Below are 26,837 nucleotides of genomic sequence, written 5' to 3'. Positions count from 1 at the left end.
TCCTTGAGGCTGCTGCTTTAATTCAGCGTTATCAAAGTGCCTTATTTTGGAAAGTTTTTTGGGGTGGTGGTGGTGGTGGGCCATAGAGTGTGTGTGCTCTCTGGAGAGAGACAGAAACAGAGAGAGTGGATGTGAGAAAGTACCCCCAATTGAGGATGGGCATACTGCAGTCCCTTCTCCTCTTGGGATTTTGGGCATGCACACATGCATATGCAAGCAGTGTGATTTTCAAGCCACCAGGTTCAGGACTCAGACTGTGGTTGGCCTTTTGGAATACAGCACCTTAACCACCACACCATTAGCTGGCCCTGCTATTTAGTATTTTTAATTGCATTTAATAAAATAAAAAAAAATGTATCTCCATTATTTCTCTGTGTCCTACAATAGATATCTTGGTGTAATTTTGCTGGAATTCTGTACGAGTTTATAAAAATAAGAAGTGTAAACATCTGTTCATTATCGAGTTCTTCAAAAGAACATGGAATGTCTCTTCATCTATTCAGAATTTTTTTCCCCTTAATTTATGTAGAGGATGTGTGTGTTTGCCAGAGACAGATAGACAGACAGACAGAGAGAGAGAGGAAGAGGAGGAGGAGGAGAGAGAATGAGACAGTACTGTTCCAAGGGGGATGAGCATGTCCACACACACACTGATGTTTTTCATGCTGCTAGGTCTGGGTCTCAGACCATTAAGGGAGATGGGTAGAACCCTCTTAACTAACATATTACAGGCTGGCCCCACCTTTTATTTTTAAATTAATTATTTTAGATTTTTGCTATAGGCATATCCATTCCCTGTAAAAGAAAGGCAGAATGAGAAATCACCCCCAAGGGGGTGTAACTACACTGCAGTCTGGTCTCCTCTTGGGATTTTGGGCATACACATGTAACTGGCATGATTTTCAATACTTGAACTGTATTCAGCCATATCCAGTGTCTTAATCACCTGCTGGACCCTTATTTTTCTTTTTCTTTTTTTTTCTTTTTCGGAGAGAGATTTTCACTGTAGGGCGCGTGCGCTCGCCAGACAGACAGAGAGAGACATAGAGACAGAAAGCGAGAAATCACCCCCCAGGGGGGATGGTCACGCTGCAATCCATTCTCCTCTCGGGATCTTGGGCATGCACGCACACGCGCCCGGCGTGAGTTTTAAGCCACCGGGTCTGGGACACGAACCGCGGTCGACTACGTGGGAGTCCAGCGACATAGCCATTACGCTAACTGCTGGTTCCCGACCCTTATTTTTATTTTTTAAGGTTTTTGAAATAGGACACATGAGTTTGACAGAGACAGAGAGAGGTAAAGTGAGAAATCACTCCCCAGGGGGTATAGCCACACTATTGTTTCTTTTATTTCATTCTCCTCTTGGGATTTTTATGTGCCTGGTTTGATTTTCTCGCTCCCTTACTCCCTCCCTTCTGCTCTCGCTCTCACACTCTCGCTCTCGCTTTTAAAGAGTTTTGCTGTAGAACACACAACCTCATCGGAAAGGCAGAGAGAGATGGAGAGAGAGAGAGAAAAATCACCCCCAGGGGAGATTGCCATGCTGCAATCCCTTCCCTATTCTCCTCTTGGGCTTTTAGGCATACACCTTGGGTGAGTTTCAAGCTGCTGGTTCCAGGACTCAAACCACAACCAGCCATGTAGGTGTCCAGCGCCTTCACCACTACACCACCTGCTGACCCCTTCTGGTGTGATTTTTCAAGCCATCAAGTCTGGAACTTGAACTGTAGCCAGCCATGTGGGAGCCCAACACCTCAATCACTATACTTCTGCTGGCCCCTTTATTTTATTATTATTTTTTAATGTTCTGATGTTGATAAGATTCTCTTCATATAGGTCTTATGTGTTTATTAGATTTGTACCTAGATAATACCATGTGTTTTTATTTTGAAATGTATGTGGATATATACTCTGAATTAGTAACACATAACTTTAATTCATTTGTTTCTCCAAACACAATTTTAGGACTAAAAAATAAGTCATTTTTCTTTGTATACTTTTTAGCTGATGGTAATACCTTAGTAGCTCTTTTCATCATTAGCTTAATAGAGTTACAGTAGAGGTTATATGTAAATGAAGTATGAAGAAAAAGTAAAATAAGGCCACTACCTTCTTCAATTTTGTCTTGTTGCGATATTGTTCGTGTGTTCGTTAGAGAGAGAGTGACAGAGAGAAAGTAAGAAATCATTCCCTGGGGAAGGTGGTGTGTGTGGCCATACACAGTCCCTTCTCCATTCTCTTGGGATTTGGGGCACACAAGATTCCACATTCCAACCACAGGTCCCACATTCGAACCACAGTTCAAATCAGAACCTATGGTAGCTTAAAAATGTGCCAGCACACATGCATACATGCCCACAATCTTGATGAGAAGGAGGAATGGAGGAAAGGGATTGTGGTGTGACCCCACACTCCAACAAAGGTGCTTTCTGTCACTCTTTCTTGCTGTGCTGAGTATACACACACATTGGCAACAGAAAAAGTGAGTAAAATACTTACACACTCTCAGATGATTTTCAAGCCACTGGGTCTGGGGCTCAATCTGGGGTCAACCACGTGGGAGTCCTGCACCTTAAACATCATGCTACCTGCTGGCCGCTTGACCACAATTTTTAATAAACTGTTGAAGATGTCATTTTCTTTTCCTTTTTTAAAAAGGCTTATTTATTTAATTTTATTTATTCATTCAGTTATTTTAATTTGACCAGAGAGAGACACAGAGAGGGAGGAAGTGAGAAAATAAACCACCAGGTCCAGGACTTGATTGTGGTTGGCCATGTGGGAATGTCTAGCACCGTAACCACCACACCACCTGCTGGCTCTGAAGATGTCATTTTCTTACCATGTCTTTTATAATTGTGATCAGTGGAAATTTTACAAGAGTTTTACTTTTAGGTTAAGTGTGCAGCATTTCATCTCAAGTAAAAATTTAACAGAAATTTCCTCATTTAAAAATACAGATTTATAGGCTAGCCCCATACATAGTAGTTAAGGGCACCAGTTCCCACATGATCCTACACTCGAACCACAGTTCAAATCAGAACCCATGGTAGCTTAAAAATGTGCCAGCACACATGCATACATGCCCACAATCTTGATGAGAAGGAGGAATGGAGGAAAGGGATTGTGGTGTGACCCCACACTCCATCAAAGGTGCTTTCTGTCACTCTTTCTCTCTGTGTTGAGTATACACACACATTTGCAACAGAAAAAAATGAATAAAATACTGATTTAGGCACAGCTGCCATGGTACATCAGTAACACAAATGCCCTGCAGGCTAGAAGCCATGTAGTGGTGTGCAGGTTTGGATCCCCAGGTCAGCCTGAAAGCATGCTGCATGCCTGTTCTGGTGCCCAGGACACTAAAGAGCTTGTAGGGCTGGGGAAAGAATTGCAGTGTGACAGAACACTATTGAGGGTATTTCTCTTTCTCTTTCTTGTCCATGTGCTTTCTATAATTTAAAAAAAAAGATATTTTTTCAGATATCGATTTTTTTCTCCAATACTATTTTTTCAAAATGCCATATTTATGAAATGGAACTACAGCCTATTTTGAATGGCGTACAGTCATATGTCACTTAAAAGTAGGGATATATCCTGAGAAATGTGTCATCAGATGATTTTCTCTTTCTGAGGATGGACATCATAGAGTGTATTTACACAAACCTGAATGGTGTAGCCTATCACATACCTATGCTATATGGTATAGCCTATTACAATGTTTAGAACTTCTTATATGTGTTTTGTCATTGGCTAAAATACTGCATGGTACACCATTATATATGTAGACCCTCTGTAGGGTTCTTTTCTATCTCCTCTGTAGTACATTTGTTTCTTAGGTAGTTTTTCCACCTATGTCAATTTTTAGAGAATTCTTCTCTTTTTATTTCAAGGACTCTGTTTTAATTAATTAATTAATTAGACCATAGAGAGGGAGGGATTTATTTTAATTTGACGGGAGAGAGAAAGTGAGAAAGCAAGCAAGCAAGGTGCCAGGTCCAGGACTCAAACCACGGTCAGCCATGTGGGAGTAGAGTGCCCCTAACCACTACACCACCTGCCGATCCCTCAAGGACTCTATTTTAGTAAGTTTCCAAAGTTGGAGAATAGGAAACCAACCTTAAGTACACTGTACTTCTTTTATGTATGAGGGGACTTCAGGAAGTACATGGAAAAGTGGAATTAATGAGTTTATTTTTGTGCAGAAAATTTTGAAACCTCTGCACAGTTGTTCATAATTCTTTGAAAATTATTATTATTATTATCATCATCATTTTTTAAGTTTGCTGTAAGACATGTGAGAAAGAGAGAATGAGTGAGAGAGCCACCAGGTCTGGGATTTGAACCGTGTACAGCTGTATGGGAGTCTAGTGCCTTCACCACCACGCCACCTACTGGCCTCCATAATGCATATTTTTAATGTATTTCCTTTAGGTTTTAATGTTTTGAACCTTCATAGGATTTAGGAAGCAGCAAATCAGATCCTATTTATTTAAAACAGCAAATGAGGACCAGCGGATGGCATAATGGGTATGTCACTGGACTCCCACATAGTTGAATACAGTTCAAGTCCTGGACCTGAGAGCTTTGAACTCACACTGGCTGCATGTGCATGCGTGCCCTAGATCCCAGGAGGAGAATGAAGGAGAAGGGATTGCAGCGTGGCCATCCCCCCCGGGGGGGGGGTTTTTTCTTTCTGTTTCTCTGTCTGTCTCTGTCTTTTTAGTGAGCACATGTGCCCTATAATAAAAATCTCCCCCCAGAAATTAAAACATCAAATGGTTATACTTTCAGGATTTTTGACTGAGGCACTTAAAACATTTTTAAATGTATGAGAAAATGTTCAGTTTTACTAAATTCAAGGATGCACAAAGAACATTGGTCAGACACTAATTGTTTATTTCTTTTTTGTTGTCCCTCCCCCATAGGAAATAACACAAATCTAGATTTACAAAAATTTTATTTAAACTTTGTTCTAGTGAATTTTTTTTTAAGTTTCACTTTGAAAAAATTAAGTCAGTGGAACCATTTAAGAATCCTTAATATATATGTTACTACCCTCAAGGTATTCTTTCTTCTGTTTTTATGAAGCAGCTGAAATTTGACACATTAGAATTAGATGGGCAGTATAATTATACTGCGGATTCTTCGTGTGTGTGTGTGTGACTGTTAATTTTCAGATTAATTTCACATTTTACATAAAGTCCTCATAATGATGATATGTGTACGATATATATACATATACGCACACACAACTTATTTTGTTACATGTTTCTTCTCTTTGCAACTCACACTCACCCTCAACCACCTACTCTCTACCATCCATTCTCTTTCCTTACAATCTCTGGTTTCTACAGTGTATCCTCTTACTATTCTATCTTCAGATCTCTCCATTTCTGCCATAGAGTGCAGATATGTAGGACAAATTGAGTGGAAATACAGTGTGTATATTTCAAAGTCTGGATCACTTTACTTAACAGTAAGTCTTCTAGATTTGTCCATTTTGAATCAAATGATAGAATTGCATTGGTTTTTATGGCTGAGTAATATTCCATAGTATATGTGTGCCACAGTTTTTTGACCATATGCTGCTGATTGTTTTTGGTTGTAATATTGATGCCATAGAACCATAGAAATATGGTTTGATATCATCTGGTTGTAAATCATGTTCAAAGAAAAATAAACCAGCCAATTTAATAGAGTTTTAATAGAGCAAAGCTTACGGACAACTCCAACCAGACTTGTGGTCAACTTGGCTTTTTAGTTCAGCAGAACAGGAAAATGAGGTGTGTAGTAAAAAGAAAGTTTCATACACAGAACGTAAGTGAGGGAGTGAGGTAGAGAAATCATTGGTTAAATTTTGAATTTTGTCTGCATTAAAAAGGCAGAATGATTGGAACCAGCAGTTAGCGTAATGGCTATGTCGCTGGACTCCCACGTAGTCGACCGTGGCTCGTGTCCCGGACCCGGTGGCTTAAAACTCACGCCGGGCGCGTGTGCGTGCATGCCCAAGATCCCGAGAGGAGAATGGAGGAGAAGGGATTGCGGCGTGACCATCCCCCCTGGGGGGTGATTTCTTGCTTTCTGTCTCTATGTCTCTCTCTGTCTGTCTGGCAAGCGCACGCGCCCTACAGTGAAAATCTCTCAAAAAACAAAAAAGGCAGAATGATTTAAAAGATGAAATGCCTGTGATTGAAGTCTAATTGCTGTGATTGGCTATAACTTAGCAACCAGCTCAGAAAAACAGCCTAGCTGTTTTAGGTCAAAATCATTACATTTATTCTTTTTTTAAAATTTTTTTTTTTTTTGTCATAGGGCGTGTGTACTCACTGGAGAGACACAGAGATAGTGAGAGAGGGAAAGTGAGAAATCACCCTGCAAGGGTGTGGCAATGCTGTAATCCCTTCTCCATTCTCCACTCAGGATTTTGGGTACACACACACACACACACACACACACACACACACGCACGTACACCCAGTGATGTTTTCAAGCCACTAGATCAGGGACTCCAACTGTAGAATTGGCCATGTAGAATCACGTACCTTAACCACCATGCCACGTGCTGGGCCCACTTTTACGACTTTTGTTAAGTAATGTGGATTATTATGTTCCATCTTCGAATGCCCTACAGGTTAGAAGGAAAACATACATATTGTCAGTGAAATTTGACTGCTCACTTACAGTTCTGGTAGAAATAAGAGAGGTCCGAAATATGCTGAAGTTGATTAAAGAAAAAAATTATAGGAAGATGTAAATGTTCTAGCATTTTGCACCTTTTAACATCAAAACTATAATGTTAAAAACTATTTCTTCCTCTGTTTAAAAGTTTCTAGATACTATAGGCTGTTTTGTGTTCTGCTGATAAAGAGGAGGTATCTGAGATGCTTTGTAGAAATAAAGTAGAAACATGGAGAAAAGGAACTCAGTTGAGGTCAGGGAAGCTATAAACCTTTGAGTGTTTTTGTGATGTGCTATGTGCTCTGTGGGAGGTTGTCTTATGAGTTCAGGCTTGAGAAACTTGCTTGGTAAGAATGTGCTCATTAATACTTAGAATTCTTTTATTTCTAGGAGTCTATTTGGAAGACTGATTTTTATTGAAAGGCTGTTTTTATCATGTTATAAGATGTTTACAGATTATTTGTCTCTATAGAGTTGTATGTATTTCCTCACAAATAACCTGACTGATAAAATAATAACAGAAAAATTGCATTGTAAAAGTATGAGTTGCTTGGCGATTCCAAGGAAATAAGAGCCTCTGCTTTTTAAGCCAAACAGTCTCTGTTGTGTCTTTGGTCCTTTTGCCTGTAAGATATTTGATGTTATGCAGAGTGTCTCCAGTTTCTTGACTTCAAGCCATCATAGTCAGGCTGTTGCCCTCATTAATCCAAGGCAGCAAATGACCAGCTCCTTCAATGATCAAGTTTCATTTCTCAGACCCCATCTTACCAGATCTATCAGCAGCATTTAATATAATCACCTTTTATGTCTTCAACTGTTTAGTTCACCTTATACCCAGGACGTTATGTTCACCTAGATTTTGCCTACCTCTCTTGCCTCTCTGTTTTTCCTTTTTTTTGGAGAGTTTTTCACTGTAGGGCACGTGCGCTCGCCAGACAGACAGAGAGAGACATAGAGACAGAAAGCGAGAAATCACCCCCCAGGGGGGATGGTCACGCCGTAATCCCTTCTCCTCCATTCTCCTCTCGGGATCTTGGGCACGCACGCACACGTGCCCGGCGTGAGGTTTAAGCCACCGGGTCCGGGACACGAACCGCGGTCGACTATGTGGGAGTCCAGCGACATAGCCATTACGCTAACTGCTGGTTCCCCACTATTTTTCCTATTTTAAAAAAAGTTTCTTGCCTTTTTTTTGAGGCAGGGCAGGAATTGCATATTCTCCAACAAGATTTTTTTGCCATGATCCACCCAGCTTCAATCAACTTCATGTCATAGGCATGAGCCTGGAGTGTTCAGGGAAGTCACAAGTCTGGAATTTTGTCATATGGGTCAGCCTCACAGAATATTGTGTTACCCCTGGGCCCCTCTCTTGCCTCTCTTTTGAAATCTGCTTTGGTGGTTTTATTTCTTTCCTTTTTTGCCACCTTTGATTTATTTTCTAGAGAGCATATGCATTCATGAGAAAGGAAAAGAGGAAAAAAAATACTCCTTTTCAGTACAACGAAGGGAGCAGCTGATGGTATTAGGATTTAAGGAGAAGAGAAGGTGTGATATAATCATCTAAGAGAGTGGAGATTAAGTGGAATAAGGAAATGTATTTTGGACATGAAATACTAGTAATGATAGTGGTCCTGATTTTTAACTGGCATCATTTGTCTTTTATGGATTCATCATTCATTTCCTTGTTTATTTTCAATCTGTTCAGCTGCATAGATATATACATGAAATAGGCAGAGAATGGGATTTAATAATGGTTGGGATTTGGCTGGAAAAGTTAAGATGCATTCAGATAAAGGCTAATGAATGATTTTAATGAAAGACCTAGAATTATAGATGGATGAGGGAAATAGAACATGAAGGGTAAATAATGAGATAGTGTTGAGATCATTGAGTCTTAGGTCCAGGTAGGGTTGAAGAATTTTGAAGTAAGAGAACTAGAATGTGACATAGAAAGATACAAAGTGGTGGTTTTAGTGACAGAGATGCTTAAAGTTGAGATTTGTGAGAGATTGCTATTTTTGGCCAAAGGTAGACTTTATTTTTGAGAGGGGTCCATTGTACCCATTTGTCCATGGTCTTACTGCCAAAATAAAGCTAAAGTTCCTTTGGTTTAGATAATGGCCATGGTGAATCAGTGGTTGAGATAAAGTTGTGGACTAAATCATTGAGGAAGAGGAAATTGAAGAAATGAATAGTCGAAGCAGTTAGAACAATCATCACTGTGGATTCTGAAATCACCAGAAACTAGAGCAGGAGTACTATTGAATAGAATAGTGGATAGAGTGTATGAATGAATGTGGCACATGAGTAGATGGGATTGTAATGGGGTTCCAATTCAAGATGTTTTAGGGATGAGAGGGGATAAAAGTTTGAAATCATGATAGAAAAAACACTATTTCTTGGAAGAGCTAGTAAGTAGTTTCAGAGGAATTTTAAGTACGATGAAGATGATTTTAACCTCAAGAATTTAAGAGCGGAAGTTGTTTACTTTGATGTGGCTCCTATGAAACTGCATTCAATTGTATATATATGATTGGATTATAAAAACGTGAAGCTTGAGGGACCAGCAGTTAGTGTAATGGCTATGTTGCTGGACTCCCACATAGTCGACCGCTGTTCGAGTCCCAGACCCTGTGGTTTAAACTCATGCCGGGCATGTGTGCTTGTGTACCCAAGATCCCAAGAGGAGAATGGAGGAGAAGGGATTGCGGCGTGGCCATCCCCTCCGGGGGTGATTTCTCGCTTTCTGTCTGTCTGGCGAGTGCATGCGCCCTATAGCAAAAACCTCTCCAAAAAAAAAAAAAACAGTGAAGCTTGAAAAAGAACAAAAACTTACATATGCTTAGTTTGGCTACTTCTCTCTCTCTCTCTCTGTGTGTGTGTGTGTGTGTGTGTGTGTGTGTGTGTTTTAAGGGAGATTTTTGCCGTAGGGCAGTTGCTCTTGCCGGAGAGGGACAGAAAAACAGAAAGTGAGAAATTAACTCCTGGGGCGGGGGGGATGGTCACACCACAATCTCTTCTCCATTCTCTCAGGATTTTGGGCATTCATGCACACACGCCTGGTGTGAGTTTTAAGCTGCCCAGGTCTGGATTTGAACCAAGGTCAACTACATGAGAGTCCAATGATGTAACCATTACACCATCTGCTGGTTCCTGTGTACGTATTTTTAATGCTCTCTAACATTTCTTTTCTCTACTCCTTATATTATCTTTATTAAGCCCAGCAGCTGCATATTGAAATAGCTTCTTTTTCCTCTTTCATAGATACTTTTTAAATTTGTAAAACCAGGCCACTTTAATGTTTTTGTACAGTTTAATAATCTTTTGATGACTGCAGACATGTAAGACTGGTTGTATTCAGAAACATCACAGTCATAGTGGTTTTCCAGATTAGTGTATCATCTTCAAAAAATTACAAAGAGTTACTTGTATGAAATTGCTATCAAAGTTACTTGTATGAAACGGCTATCAAACCTATCAGACAGCATTTATGCATCTATCATTTTTAAGATTGTTGGTAACTTGGGAATATTTACCCAGATAACCTTGCCTCCTTGTGTTTTTAAGGCTCAGCTTGCTCATGTTCACCTCAATGACAGTACCTTTGATGACAAACACCCAAGGTTGTATATAGTGGGGATGAGGGATTCTTCTTTACAACAAGTATCGGGATGAGGAATTCTTCTTTACACCAAGTATCAGCAAGCGAAAAGTGGTTTTCAGTTCAGAATGTGTTACATGGGCCTTCTTGAAATGTAAGCCCGTTGACCTAATGAATCTTTCATATTCAGGTGGCTTTCTACTAAAGCCATCTCCAATAAAGCAGACTTTTGTATCCATCCTCATCCTCCATGCCCTGTCTTTCTCTTTTCTGTTTGAATAAATTTTATTACTTCTGTTTCTTCCTGGGCTTGAGCTTTGGGTAAAGGGACTTCCCATTTTCCTGCTTTCTCTTTCCATTTTTGTTTCATCATACTGGAAAGTACTTTAGCCCGGGACTCTGCTTCTCTGTCCAGCGAATAGGCAGGTACTGCTCCTCATTGAGTCTTTTCATCATTCTTTTGTTTAGGGTTCCTCATTTCATATACCTTGATCGTCTTTTTCATGCGTATTTTCTCAGTGTGTTGGTGTTTATGATAGAGCTTAACTTTCAGTTTAGTCATCTTTTTTGCCTTTGAACGTTTATGAGCATGTCAAACTCTTTTTCTTTTTCTCATGTTAATCCAAATGGTATCCATACGTTTATAATTAATTCAATATATTCATCTTGTGGTGACTGCTGCAGAATCACTGGGTGCAGTCTCCCAGGTGCAAAGAAGTTGTCAACTTTCAGGTCTCAGAGATCCACAGCAGACCCAGTGCAGTCTGGAATGAGAAAGCTTTCATAGATATTAATAGTTTCCAAAGTCTTTGCATTGATAGATTATAGAAGTATTTATGAAGTAAACAATATCTCAAGGTTTTGGCTTTGACTACTAGAATCTAACCTTTTCCCATATTGGATATTTTCTATAAAGTGTAACTGTGGTTTGTTTGTCCCCCAGAAATTCGTGTGATGAGATTTGTGAAAGGAATAAGAAAATGAAAACTTAATCCAACTTTGGTGTTGAAAGGTGAGATCTTCAGGAGATTAGGTTTAAGGTCATCAAGGTAGGGCACTTTATGATTCACACATGGTGGGTTTGTAAGCTGAGGGAATGAGACGAGAACAGATACAGATGCATTCACTCTAGCCCTCTGCCATGTTGTAATACAGCCAGGATTTCCTCACCAGGTGCATCTCCTGGACCTTCAAACTGTGGGCAGAGTAGACCTCTGTTTTTATAAATAAATCAGACTTGATTATTTTCCATTATTAGCATTAGAGCTGAACATTATTACTGAAATGTTGGAACTATTGCTTATAAAAAAATACCTGAAAATGTGGAAGTGGCTCTAGAACTGGGTAATAGGAAGAGGTTTGAAGAATTTGAAGGGGAACAATAGAACAAGACTAGATTTCATTAAGAGTAATTCTAGTGGAGGATCAGAAGATGAGGAATCTAGAGAAAACTTGGAACTTCTTAGAGATTGTTTAATTGGTCATGTCCAGAATGCTGACCATGACACAGACAGTAAAGGCCATTCTGAGGAAATTTCAGAGAAAAATGAGGATTATCTTGTCCAGAATTGGAGAAAAGGTCATTAACGTTACATTATTGGAGAGAATTTGTCTTATGGCATTGTGTCCATGTGCCTAAGACTTTGTGGAATCTAAGAGTGATGAAGATTTCCAAGTGAAATTTCTCAGCAAAACATGGAAGAATCTGCATGGTTGCATGGTTACTTTGAACAGTTTAACAGTAAAATCAAAGAGCAAAGGACTGACTTAAAGCTGTAACTGATAGGGCTGGCCCTGTTGTATAGTGATTAAGGAAGCTAGATCCTACGTGGCCAATTTAGGTTTGAATCCCAGCCCCAGTGGCTTTAGAACCATTCTGGCATGTGTGTGTGCATGCCCCAAATTCTGATATGATGGAGAAATTTAAGAGGGGTTTGCAGCATGACCATGCCTTATTGGGAGGGTCTTTCTCCCTCTTTCTCTGTATCTCTCTGGTGAGCGCATATGCCCTTTGACAGTTAAAACAAGAATTACTGATAAAAGGGGAGCAGAATGGAAGAATTTGCAAAATTCTTAGCTGTACCATAGAAAGAACACAAAGCCATGTTGGGGAGAGAGTGTGGCCCTGCAACAGCTTCTCCTGCAGAGATTAACATAGGTAAAAAGGAGTCAGATGATGTTCATCAAGGCAATGGAAAAAAGTCCCTGAGTACATCTCAGAGATCTTAAAGACTGTCCCTCCACTGCAGGCCCAGAGGTCTGGGCGAACTTAATGTTTTCAGGAGATTGGCTTGGGATGAGTTTACTGCTCTTGGTTGCCACAGGCCTATACTCTTAACTGTCCTAGTACAGAGCTTCTTGGTCTTGGCTGGTTGTTTTTTTTTTTTTTTTTTTTTTGAGAGAGAATTTTTTGTATAGGGCATGTGTGCTCACCAGAGAGACAGAAAGCGAGAAATCACCACCACCACCACCACCCCAGAGGGGATGACCACACCGCAATCTCTTCTCCTCCATTCTCCTCTTGGGATTTTGGGCATGCATGCACATGTGCCTAGAGTGAGTTTTAAGCCACCAGGTCCAGGACTCAAACTGTGGCTAGCTATCTAGGAATCCAACAATGTAACCATTATGCCATTTGCTGAGTTCCAGCCTTGGCTATGATTTAAGTAACCCCAGTGGCAGCTTGTCCTACTGTTAGGTCTGCCTTCCTGCCCACCCAAGGCTGCAGGTCTTGCAAATGCAGACCTGGCGGGTGTTTACAGAGTGATAATGCTTCAGGCTTGCAGAATTCAAGAACTCTGGATGTGTGGCATCTTCCACCTAGGTTTCAGAGGATATCTGGAAAACCTGAAAGACTAGGAAAGAATTGCCATAAGGGCAGAGCCACTACAGAGAAGACAATGCCAAATGGAAATGTAGAGTTGGAGCTGCTGCAGAATCCCCAGCAAAGTAGGCAATGCTTAATGGAACTACAAGAGCAGGATGACCCTTGAGACACTACAATTGTAGACCTGTGTTTAGTATGTTTATGAGAACTACAGGCATAAAACTACAACCTGTGATAATTGCTGTGTGGACTCCAACCTTTGAAAACTGCTATATGAGATTACTGTATGCATACCTGATGCTTTGTGGATTCACCTCCTTCACCATTGTGCCCAGAATGTGGCATATGGAAAGAAAGATTATTCTGGAATTTTAAGGTTGAATGTTTACCATCTTGGGTTTTATACTTTAGAGCCTGTAACTACTTCCTTTTTGTGGAATGAGAATTTGTATACTGTGCCTTTTCCCCATTGGATTTTTGAGAGCGTGTAATTTGTTTTTTGTGTGTTTGGTTTTTCATTGCCAGAGAGTTCATGTGCAAAACAGAGGTTAAGAAAATACCCCCTAATGGTGTGTGATCATGCCACAATCCCTTCTCCATTTCTCCATCCTGTTATGATTTTGAGCATGCGCACTTATGTACCCCATATGGTTTTTAAGCTGACAGGACCAGGATTTGAACCACAGCTTTTCATGTGGGATCCAACTCCTTTAACAACTGGGCTGTGGGACTGGCCCTGTAATTTGTTTTAGTTTCATAGGCTTGTTGCTGGATGGCATTCGCCTTGAGTTTTGGATGAGAATTTGGAGTTTGGACTTTTGAGTTGGTGCGGGAATGAGTTAAGAAGACTTTTGGACTATTGAGATGATTTTGTGAGAAGTACATTCAATTTTGTGGGTCAAGTGTGTAATATTGTGGTTTGAATTCCTCCCCCAACACACTGAATGTCAATGTGTTGAGGTTTGGTTGTGACAATAGTCAGAGGGTGAAATCTTTACCCAACTATGGTTTTGAGAAATGGGGCCTTTGGGAAGAGGTAAGATTTAAGGTCATCAGGATGGGGCCTCTGTGATTTACTCCTGGTGGGCTTATAAGGAGAGAGAATGAGGCTAGGACAGACTCAATGTGGATACAGATAGACATGTTCTTGTCCACTGTGTTGTAATTCATCCAGAAGAGACTCACTTGATAAAGGCCCTGGCCCCTGGACCTCCAACCTATGAGCTAAATAAATCTCTTATTTTTATAAATGATCCAGACTTAGGTAGTTTTCATTATTACTAACAAAATGGATTAAAACAAGTTTAATTATTGACACACTTGTCAATAATTTTCAACTCGTACTTGAGACTTACCAGGAAAGGCTATGTGAATCAGTAAAATATTCCAAAACTTAGAAATATATCTATGAATACTTAGTCCAGGCGAGCAGGTGGCATGATGGTTAAGGTACTGGACTCTCATATGGTCAACCGTGGTTTGAGTCACAGACCTGGTGACTTGCTTTCTCATTTTTCCTTTCTCTCTCTCTCTCTGGTCAAATTTCAAAATAATAATAACAAATAAAATAATTCTTTAAAAAATGAAATATATATGAATACTTATGAAGTAGGAGTGTCTTCAAATTTTTTCTTCTCCATTTCTGTACATTTTGCTGTTTTACTGTAACCTTTGTTTATAATAACTTTTCTATATTGAAGATCAGTTTTGTCCCTGCTGTATTTATTAGATTTATTCAGTCATTCTGCTGTAACCTTTACATTTTCAGCCTGTTAAAAGTATAACTGTTTATTTCTTTCTTCTCCTGGAATAAACTCAAATCAAAGCCAGCAGCTGTTCAAACAGGTGATTTTGGCATTTGCTAATGAAAGTTATTTAACCTCACTAAAATTGCAATGGGTTATATATTTGCATTTATACAGAAAACAGCAAGTAGATATGTAAGTCATTGTGGTTGATAAGAAAGAAGTGGAAGTTAGAACCTCAACTTAATGATTAAAGGTAATTTATATGAGATGATGATGATATTCAGGAAATAGTTTATGCCAAGTGCAGTGGAGACAAGGGTTGGCCCTAAAGCTTAGTATTTTAAGAGTGTTGAAAGGACCAAGAGATGGCGTAATGGTTATATTGCTGGACTCCCACATGTGACCACAGTTTGCGTTCCGGACCGAAAGGCTTAAAACTCACATTGGATATCTGTGTGGACTTGCTCAAAATCCCAAGAATGGAGAAGGGATTGCAGCATGGCCATCCCTCCTGGGGTGTGATTTCTTGCTTTCTGTCTTTGACTCTCCGGTGAGTGCATTCTACAGGTTTTTGATTTGTAGTACTTCTGTTGGTGTTTGGTTTTAGCTGGAACACTTGTAAATAATTTTTGTTAATTTTTGTAAGTTTATTATTAGTGAGAGAAAGGGGGAGACAGACACTACTCATAACATTCTTGACTCTGTGATCTACCACCAGCCTCAGCAACCTTCATCATGGTTAAGATGTGCCCATTGTATTCAAGAGAGGTTTCTAGTGGAAACCTGAAACTTACCCTGTGAGTCAGTCTTACCTTTTATTGCCATGCTACTGTCCAGCTCCAGGTTTTCTTGTTTGTTCTCTCTCTCTCTCTTTTTTAAATGTTACCTTTTCTTCTCATATACTTGGATATCTTTGATTGTATGTCTCATCCTTTCTTTGAAGAATTAGTTGTAAAAATAATAGAAAGTTTGAGATGATGAGGTATTTTTCTTTAGAAAATTGTATTTGCTGCATCCTGGTGCCATTTAGCAGGAATAGTCTTGATAACCATCTTATTATGAGTATGTGATTTGAGATTTTTCTGAGCCATATGATTACTAATAGCTAGAATGCAGACCACATGTATGAACTGATTTAATTCTGGTTCACTTGCTCCTGGGATGTATCTTTTCTGAGTTCTACCCCAGGTAGGGGATTTACCATGGTCTTTATCTTTGGCGGGCCCTACATTGAGACTTTTTTAGATTTGTCCTGGGGAAGGCACTAAGTGTATTGATTTTCCTTTCAATTCCAGGGCGAAAGTAGCTGACAGTGCTTTGCTTATTTATTTCTCTGTGTTTCTCACAACATCAGGTAATTAGCTCAGTAATTCCTCTCTGTCTTGTTAGTGCTTGGCTTTAAAAAAAAACCAAACACTTTTTGATCATGAGAATGGTGGTAGTGATCTGAAATCTATAGGAAGAGAAACTCCTTCATGCTTTTTAAATTATTTGTTTGCAGGTTTGCCCTTTCTGTAAGGTAACAACTCAAATCATGAGAGTGTCTGACACATACCTATATAGAAAATATTTACTGTTTTGGCATACCTTTTAAAGAATTATGTAGGCATACGTTTCTTTAAGTAAAAATAAAACTAAAGTCTATTTTTTAATTTCTTGTAATACTTTTAATACCCAACATAATAAAATTTAATGTTATGCTGTTGGCAGTGGAAAATCATGGATTTATGAACCACTGCTTAGTGCTTCTTAGAGTTATTTAAGGGAGACGGTAATTTGAAAACTGTGAAAGATAGATTAGATACTTTGTCAAGATGCATGTTATAGGTATCCTCTCAAATGATAATTTTCAAAGCATAGTTCTCAGACTGCTAGCATCAGCATTATCTGGTGCTATGGCTTGAATGTGTGCCCGCAGTTTATGTGCTGGAAACTTTAATAGACATTTTAATAGTATTAAGATACGAGACTTTAAGAGGTGATTAGATCATGAAGGCTTTGTCCTCATGAATGAATTAATGTCATTATGGAAGTGAGTTTTTCACCTCAGAAGTGGGCTTCCAAATAAAAGAATAAGTTTGTCCTTTTTCTTTTTTTGTCTCATGCTGACTTGTCCTTCCACCGTGGGAAGAGATCTTCGTGAGATTCTTGGTCCATGTTCTTGGACTTCCTAGCCTCCAGAACTGTGATCCAAATACAGTTCTGTTGTTTATAAATCATCCAATATGTGGACTTATGTTGTAACAGCAGAAAATGGACTAAGATACCCTCGTGCTTGCTAGAAATGCAAATTATTTGGTCCTCCCTCAGATCCGAATCTGATACTTTAAAGATCTGGCCCTGTAGTCTGTTCTAAAAGACCTCAATGAAGGGCCAGCAGGTTACATGATAGTTAAGGCATTGGACTCCCACATAGCCAACTGCGGTCCAAGTCCTGGATCTAATGGCTTGAAACTCACAGTGCGTGTGTGTGTGTGTGTGTGTGTGTGCGCGCACCTAGAATTCCAGGAGGACCATAGAGAAGGGATTGTGGCATGGCCATCTTCCTGGGGGGTGCGGGAGGAGGTGATTTCTCACTCTTTTCCTTACTATCTGCCTGACACAAGTGCATGTGCCCTATAGCAAAAACCTAAAAAAAAAAAAATTAAATGAATAAAAACCTCAATGGAATTCTGATTCATACTTAAAATTTTTAGCTTTTCCTGTTAATAGAATGAAAACAGGATATAACTTGTGTTTAGGTTCCTTAAAAGCTGAAGATCATTAATCTTCTTATGATAAACATAAAGTCCCAAAGTTTGTCTTTTAAAGATTAAATTGTAAGTCTTATATGAAGTGGTTATTAAATTATGGCTTTAAATAGTTGAGTTCATTAAAAAATAAAAACTTTTCTGTGGTATACAGGAAAATGTTTTGGTTCTAATTCTTGACAATATGTTGCTTATTCTAGTTGTCTTGCAGTATTGCTGAAGCAGTGGATTTGTCAGTACCCAGCCTTCCCCCCATAACTGTGTGTGTTCATAGACAAACATAAAGACATATATGTTTAATGCATGTAAAATTTCACTTAACATGCAGTAATTATACGTATTTCCAACTTTTCTTAACGTATGTGTCTCAGAAGTAAGTTTTTTATTTTTTTCATTATTCAGAAAGGAAAGAGATTATATACAATATGATAAAAGTTTTATAGTATATGGCATAATCACAGAGATGATTTATTGTCTCATCTATTTTTTACTCAGCTTTAATGAACTTTGAAATGAGGCAAAAGATTTTTATATTACATTAAAGTGTTAACAGACTTTGTAAAAATGTTTCAAGCAGACACCAGATCAAATTTTGCTGATTTTCTGATTGCCTTTAGGTAAAGTATTTTAATTTGGTATTTAAAATTGTCCATTCATAATTGGATAAATGTCTGTATATAAAAATATATCAGATTTTTTTATCACTTTGTATTATACTTTTCAGAGTGTTGTCAGTAATTGATTATTTAACCTCCATAGGGGGTGCTATTTCGAAAAGTTTTTTGAATTTATCTTAATATTTTTGTTCTTAAAAAACAGACCCAAAGTAATAGTATTGCATACTGTATATGTATTATTGAGCATGCTTCTTAAAATTTTTACCTCAATTCTTTGCTAACCTGTTGTGTTAAATTACTCATTTCAATAATTGGTCAATTTCCTTGAGTATCAGTTACTTTCATCACAAAAATCTGATTGATCCTATGACAAGTTTAATCTTAATAGTATTTGTAGCTTATTGTAAGTCACTTGTTGAGTAATATGGATTTGTGGCAAAAATGAATCTCATTGAATTATGTGACCTACTGTTAACATATTTTCAGACTTGTGAAAAATAATACCTATAAATATTTATTGTTAAAATTACCCTTATATTTTATTTTAACTTGCAATACTTTTTCATAGAGTGAATGTAATCCTCAGTTACGTGGTTTTTACCAGTGAAAGGTAGAGTTTTACGTATGTACTTGGTGAAGATAGTAATTGTAATTTTAAGTACAGATAGAATTTCAATAATGTCCTTTAAATGTATGATTTCTGTGATAAGAAAAGAGATAGACCTTGCTACAATTTATTACAAAGCTAAGTTATGTTTCACTACTTATGTAAAATAGTGTTCTTTGTTTAGCTTCTTATAGTGCTAGAATTGTGTAGTTCCATTGATTGGTTTCATGCAATGGAAATCTGACCTTTAGCAGATGTTTGAGAAATTGCCAGCACAGCATGATCAGCCAAGTAGACAGTTTTCCCCTTGTTATTTGACAGGCCTTTCATGGTTTAGTAACATGCCAAAGAAATGTTTAAACTCTTTTTCATAATATCAGAAGCTTTCTAAAATACTGGGAACATGTTTAAAAATGATGAAAGAAGGTAGACTTTTCCCCCAAAAAATCATGGATTACAGTTCATCTTGATTTAAAAAATTCACTTTAAAAACAAAATCTAAGAAAATCCTTATTGTTAAATGTTTTTCTTTGAGATTTAAAATATTTTTGTCTAAGGAATTGTTATTAAGGCCTAATATTTGTTTTTCTTTCTTAGATATATTTTCTTTGTACAATTTAGCATTACTGCATGATTCTCTTATTTTAGTGTTTTTATTTAGTTGTAAAGACTTTACTTATCAATATCTTTTTAAAAATAATATATATATTATATATATATTATATATATAGTGGTTAATTATACTGCAGAATAATGAATTTGGAGCTAGGAGCAGGTTGTATGAATCCACATTAAAGCCTATTCTCTTAAGGACAGTATTTTTAAAAGCGTGTAATGGGTTCAGCTGTGTAGTTGTGGGAGTTCAGCAAGAACACTATAAGCTCTGTTTTCTTCATCCTCATCGATTGAATGTACAGGAAGGGGGAGAAGGAGTGCCTTAATGTTTGAGAATTAAGTGATGAATTGAAAGTACCAGCAATTGCTATACTGGGTCTTTTCTTGTAGGTGTCATTGAGTGTTATATTTGTTTTACATTGTGTCAGATATGGAAAAAGCAATTGTATTTTAAAGAATATAATCTTATTATAGTTTTACTTTGAGGTTTTGTAACCAGATTGTGTGTCTTAGTTTATATACTGAATTAGCTCTTCCTTAAGATTATGATTGGTAGTGTTAGTGTGTGTATACATAGCACCTTGAAAGAATTAAAAGGTTGGTATTTTTTAAGTTTTCTTGTTTCCATGAGTGAGAGAGAGAGATCTCCACCAGGATCTTTATGTTATGATCACTTCCCAGCATGTTCAGGGCGTTATCTTGATGAGAACCCGAGTCAGCCTCATAGAGCACTATATTACCACTGCACCACTTTTTGGCCACAAAAAGGTATTTTTCAAAAGTAATATTCAGCTATTTATAATTATGCTAAACTTAAATTTAAAAATCAAACATCTCTGATACATTTTTGCAGCATCCACATGACCCATACTAATAGCAGATATTAAGTTTGTTGCAAGTGAATAAGTTACAAATATTCAGATACGCAAAGCTTAAAGGAAATGAAGGATCATTGCTTTGTTAGCTAATGTTACTACATTATAGTTAACATCGATACTTACTAATAAAAGTCACATATAAGGCTGTTACTTTTTTTTTCTTTTTCATTATCAAATGGTGCATGCCCTCACCTGAGAGAGAGAAGGAGAGAAAGCCATCCTAATGGAATGTAATCATCTCTCTTCTGTCAGGATTTTGGGTACACTCACACTTTCCTGGCATGTTTTTTAAGCCTCTAGGGCTGGGAATTGAACTGTGGCTGGTGATTTCAGATCTGGCTCCTTTAATCACTAGGCTATAGGGCCAGCTTCAAATAAGGTTTTGTAAGGTGAGAAGGGTTATTAATTTAGCAAATGAGTGGTTTTTAAAAAAATTAATATATTGGGCTGTCAGAAAAGTCATGATATATTTTTCTATACAAAAATGTGTCTTGACTTTTCCAACAACTCAGTATATATGGCATTAACATTTTTAGGTTTAATTCTTATGTACCTGGGATATTGCATGCTAATAATGAAGTTGTTTTATATGAAAAAATATTAAGTTCTTAAGTGGAGTTTTCTAAGTAACTTTATAAATTATTTAATTTTCATTATCACTTTTTTTTTTAAAAATTTGCTACAGGGCATGTGTACTCACCAGAGAGAGAGAGAGATAAAGAGAGAGAGAGAGAGAGAGAGAGTGAGAGTACAGGAGGGAGAGAAAGAGAAAGAGGGAGAAATGAGAAAGCAAGCCACCAGGTCCAGGACTTGAACCTTGGTAAGCCATGTGGGAGTCGAGCACCTCAACACCACTCCACCTGCTGGCCCCATCTAAGTAAACATATTTTTATACACTCCTACCATTACACTTCTGCACTGAATCATTTTTGAAGCCATTGGTATATAGTTGTATTTTAAAAAGAGGTTAAGCTATAGCTTCAGTAGGAGCAGATAAGGATAAGAGGCAGATCATCTACTTCATTCTTCAGGCCTTGTTGGGAAACCCAACCTGTTGTCAGTTAATCTAATAAAGCTGGCTTTTTTCCTTCTAGTGTTGGAATAAATTTTTTATATATATTTTGCTAGACTGATATTCTTTTATTTTAAATAAATAATTTATTCAGTTTTGTTCTTTATCAGTTTTTAAATTTGACCAGAGAGAGAGAAAGAGAGAGACAAACAGAGCTATAGGTCCAGGTCCAGGACTCTAACCGTGGTTGGCTGTGTGGGTGTCTAGCCCCTGAACCATCACGTCAGCTGCCAACCCCATAGACTGATTTTTTTTTTTTTTACATTTAAATTCTTCTTGACTCTCTGAATACTAGAATCTCAGTCATCTTTTGGGCAAGGTGCTCACATTATGAGACTCATAAGTAAATGGGGAAACAAACTCTAACCTGATGGTGACCTGGTTAGCCTTGAGATGTCTAAATTGCAAAATATAACATGTAGAGTCACGCATCCTTTCTGGAAATTTAAGTATCTTTGTAAATGTACTTTTCAGTCTTTCAAAATTTATATTACTCTTTACTCTGATTCTCCTTGAGTTTTAGATAGAGTCAATTAACCTTTTTTTTTCTTTTGTATTTAAGAATTATTTTATTTTTGGGACCAGCTGGTGGCGTGATAGGTAGAGACGCTGGACTCCCACATGGCCAACCATGGTTCAAGTCCTGGACCTGGCAGCTTGCTCTTCTGCTTTCTCTCTCTTTCTCACTCTGTCCCTCTCTGGTCAGATTAAAAATAAATAAATTAAATAAATAAGAGTTAAATAAAAAAAATTTTTTTTAAATTATTTTATTTTTAACTTTTATTTATTTATTTTAATTTGACCAGAGAGGGACAGAATGAGAGAGAAAAAGTGAGAAAGTAAGCTGCCAGGTCCAGGACTTGATCCACTGTCAGCCATGTCGGAGTCCAGCGCACTTAACCACCATGACTCTTGCTTGCCCCAAACTTTTTTTTTTTATTTTTTGATTATTCTGTGTTCTTTTGAAATCCTCTAATATGCATCACAAACATTTACATTCATTTATGCTCTTAGGATGGGGATATGTTCTGAGAAATGTGTCTGTAGGTAATACCACGTATACACAACATACAGCATACTCACACAAACCTAGATGTTAGAACCAACTACATACCTAGGCTGAATTGTATATAGCCTATTACTGCCAGGCTACGAGCCTTTACAGCATGTTACTGTAAACTGAGTACTGTAGGCCATTGTAACATAATGGTATTTATCTAAACACAGCAAAAATGTAATGAATATGATAAAAGCATTTTAAAAAGTACACTTGTTTATAGTACTTACCATAAGTGGTGCTGGCAGGACTGATAGTTGCTGTGCCTAAGTCATTTAGAGAGTGATGAGTATTATGAAGGCCTTTGACCTTACTGAATTCTGCTGTAGACTTCCTAAATACTGCACATTTAAGGATCATGAAACTAACAACTTTGTTTTTCACTTACCTTAGCTTACCATAACTTTAGTTTATATACTTAAACAGTTTTTCACTGATTGACTCTTGTGATTACACTTAGCTTGGGGCCAGCACATGGTCTTGAGGTTAAGGAGGATTGATCCCACATGGCCAACAATATTGTTTGAGTCCTTAAAATACAGTAGATATATGTGTGGCCTTAAAAAAATATGTTAGACAGCTCTTTCATCTTAGTTGCCAACATGCCATCCAGATAGAAGAAAACCCGGAAACTTGGAGGCCATGTAAGCCATGGCCACAGCTGCATCGGCAAGCACCAGAAGCATCCTGGAGACCGGGGTAATGCTGGTGGCATGCATCACCACAGGATCAACTTTGACAAATACCACCCAGGTTACTTCGAGAAAGTTGGTATGAGGCATTACCACTTAAAGAGGAACCAGAGCTTCTGCCCAACTGTCAACTTTGATAAGTTGTGGACCTTGGTCAATGAGCAGACATGGATAAATGCTGTCAAAAACAAGACTGGAGTAGCTCCCATCATTGATGTAGTGTGATGGGGCTACTAAAAAGTTCTGGGGAAAGGAAAGCTCCCAAAGCAGCCTGTCATCATGAAGGCCAAGTTCTTGAGAGCTGAGGAGAAGATTAAGGGTGAGGGAGGTACTTTTGTCTTGGTGGCTTGAAGTCATATGGAGAGAATTTCATTAAATGCTAACAAGTGCAAAAAAAAAAGTTAGACGTGTGTGTGTGTGTGTGTGTGTTCCCGAAATTCTGGAAGGAGAGAGTGATGGAGGAGAAGGGATTGCACCATGATCATGCCTCATGGGGGTGCTTTCTTGGTTTCCCACTCTGTCTCCAGTAAGTGCACGTGCTCTTTGGCAAAAATTAAAAAAGAAAACAAAACACTTAGTCTAACACAGATATATTGTATAGTTATACAAAAACAGCTTTCTTCATATCTTTATTCTAAGTTTTACATATATATAGATATATATACATATATATCTATATATATATTAAACTTTTTGTTGAAAACTAAGATGCAAAACACAATAGTCTAGTTCTATGCAAGGTCAGGATCATCTGATACTCTGTATTTCACCTCAGTATCTTGTCTCACTGGAAGGTCTTTGGGGCTTTAGCATTTATAGTATTTTTATCTCTTATGGTTAACAGTTCCTTCTGGAATACCTCCTGAAGGACCTATCTGAGACTCTTTCTAGGGGAGGTGTCACTGATTTTAGGAATATGTCCATGGTGGTTTGCTTGATTTGTTTCCTTTTTATCATCAAGATTCGTTTATAAGTAGATAGAGAAAACGAACATTTCTCCCTACTAATGAATATTTTTCAGTGTTGGGGGTCCATGTTTTCAAACTTAATTTTTTTTTTTTTTATAAATGTTTTTGCCATAGGCATAGGATACATGTGCTTGCCAGAGAGGAGAGAGAGAGTGAGAGGGAAAGTGAGAAATCACCCCCAGCTGGGATAGCCATGCTGCAGTCTGTTCTCACGTATACACACAGGCCCATAGTAAATTTCAAGCCTCTGCATCCAGGACTCGAATCACTGTCAGCTATGTGAGAGTTCATTACTGTAACCATTATACCACCTGCTGGCCCCTGTTTTCAAACTTTGTAAATAGCTTGTTGATGTCTGCAAAATAATTTTTTGGGGGAAATTTTTTTTGTTTTGCTTCTATAATCCTTTTTTTTTTGTTTCCTTCTTGCCTATTTTTTGGCTATGTATTCCTGTTTCAGATCTAACACATCATTAGTCATTTCTTTAGGAACCACCTCTAGGAGCTCTTCAACATCATTCTCACCTAGATTGAAGTTGTTTGCTATCTTAACAACAACCTTGTTGATTTTTGCAACCTACTTATCCTTGGCAAATTCTTGTAAGTGTTAGATGAAGTTTTTTGAAGTATCTTCCAGATGTCGTTCTTTTTTTTTTTCTTTTTTCTTTTTTTTTGGTGAAGTTTTTGCTATAGAGTGTGTGCGCTCGCCAGACAGACAGAGGGAGACAGAGAGACAGAAAGCAAGAAATCACCCCCCAGGGGGGATGGCCACGCGCAATCCCTTCTCCATTCTTCTCTCGGGATCTTGGGCACGCATGCACACGCGCCCAGTGTGAGTTTAAGCCACCAGTCCCGGGACTCGAACCACGGTTGACTATGTGTGAGTCCAGTGACTTAGCCATTATGCTTACTGCTGGTCCCCCAGATATCATTCTTTTTTTCTTTTTCTTTTTTCAGGTTTTTGGCATAGGGCATGTGTGCTTGCCAGAGAGAGACAGAGAGGTTAAGTGAGAAGTCACTCCTGCCTCTGTAAGGCGGCTTCTCTATTCTCCTCTCAGGATTTTGGACATGGATGCTCATGCATGTGTGCTTGGTGTGATTCTTCAAGCTGCCAGGTCTGGTACTCAAACTGTGGTCGGCCATATGAGAGTTCACAGCTTTAGCCACTGCACTGTCTGTTGTCTCCTTTCAAGACATCATTCATACACTCCATGGTAATATCACTCTAAGCCCAAAGAGGGTTTTTGATTTAGTCATGGTATTGTAATTATTTCATAATTTCATCATTTTTCTCAGTTACAGCAATAACTGGGCAAAAGTCCTGGTCAGGTAGTAAGCCTTAATTGCTACTAAAACACTCCGATTGATTGGATCCAAGAGATGGTATTGAAAGGAGAAATACCAATATGATACTAGGATGAAGATCATCAATAAAAAGGAGTATCGGAGATTTTCATAAAAACCCTTAAAGGGAAGACAATCACTCTTGAAGTTCTGCCATCAGATACAATAGAAGATGTAAAAGCCAGAATCTAGGATAAGGAAGGAATTCCTCCTGATCAGCAAAGACTGATTTTTGTGTCAAGCAGTTGGAAGATAGGCATACTTTGTCTGACTACAACATCCAAAAAGAGTTCACGCTTCATCTTGTGTTGAGACTTCATGGTAGAGCTAAGAAAAGAAAGAAGTCTTACACCACTCCTAAGAAGAATAAGCATAAGAGAAAGGAGGTTAAGCTGGCTGTCCTGAAATACTATAAGGTGGATGAAAATGGCAAAATTAGTCGCCTTTGTCAGGAGTGCCCTTCAGATGAATGTGGTGCTGGAATTTTTATGGCCAGCCATTTTGACAGACATTATTGTGGAAATGTTGTCTGACTTACTGTTTCAACAAACCAGAAGACAAGTAATTGTTTATGAGTTAATAAAATAAATGAACTAAACTTAAAAAAAAGAGTATCGGGACCAGCAGTTGGTATAATTGGTATAATGGCTATGTCGCTGGACTTCCATGTAGTTGACTGTGGTTCAAGTTCCGGACCTCATGGTTTAAACTCTGCTGGGTGTGTGTGCATCCTTGCCCAAGATCCTGAGAAGAGAATGGAGGAGAAGGGATTGCAGAGTGGCCATCCGCTTGGGGGTGATTTTTGCTTTCTTTTTCTTTGTTTCTGTCTTTCTGGTGAGTGTATGCACCCTATATTAAAAATCTCTCTTAAAAAAAGTTATACGTTTTATCTTTTTGTCTTAATAAAGTGGTATAATATTTAAGATGTTGAACTACTGTCTTTCAGTTGGAATTTATTTATCAACCTTTTTGTGGTTATTTTGTTATGTATACTGTATATTTGTGTTTCGATCTTTTTTTTTTTATAGACCACAGATTAGTTTACTTTTAACACGCATTATACCATGAATTCATAGGGAATAGGTTCCAGTAGCTCAGGCTCCTTTCCATTGGTTCTCACAAGTATGCTTCTCTGGGTGGAGCAGGCTGGCGCTTTAGTTGAACCCACGTACCTTTCTCTTTGGCTTCTTTTTTCTAGTCATTTTCCTTCACACGTTTTAGGAAGCTATCTCAGCTCTTAGAATGTTTAATATACTCAATACACACATTGATTCTCTTGGCAAGAATCTTGCCCTTAACTTTTTTTTTCACAACAATGCCAACAGCATGCTGGGTAACATTGTAGACTCTTCCAGTTTTGCCATGGTAACATTTGTGG

The 26,837-nt window shown here is 38.1% G+C and overlaps 1 protein-coding gene and 1 pseudogene across 2 annotated transcripts in view; both read left to right on the top strand.

The window, feature by feature from the left end:
* Positions 1–26,837, top strand: part of JMJD1C (jumonji domain containing 1C) — a 275,334-nt gene that overhangs the window by 24,270 nt on the left and 224,227 nt on the right. The window lies entirely within an intron of this gene.
* LOC102476502 (60S ribosomal protein L27a pseudogene) lies at positions 23,059–23,499 on the top strand (annotated as a pseudogene).

The sequence above is a fragment of the Tupaia chinensis genome, unplaced genomic scaffold (assembly GCF_000334495.1).
Source record: "Tupaia chinensis unplaced genomic scaffold, TupChi_1.0 Scaffold000399_1, whole genome shotgun sequence".
In the NCBI taxonomy this organism is placed as follows: Eukaryota; Metazoa; Chordata; class Mammalia; order Scandentia; family Tupaiidae; genus Tupaia; species Tupaia belangeri.
Note: the sequence above shows the minus strand (reverse complement) of the source record. Positions and strands in the feature narration are given on the sequence as shown.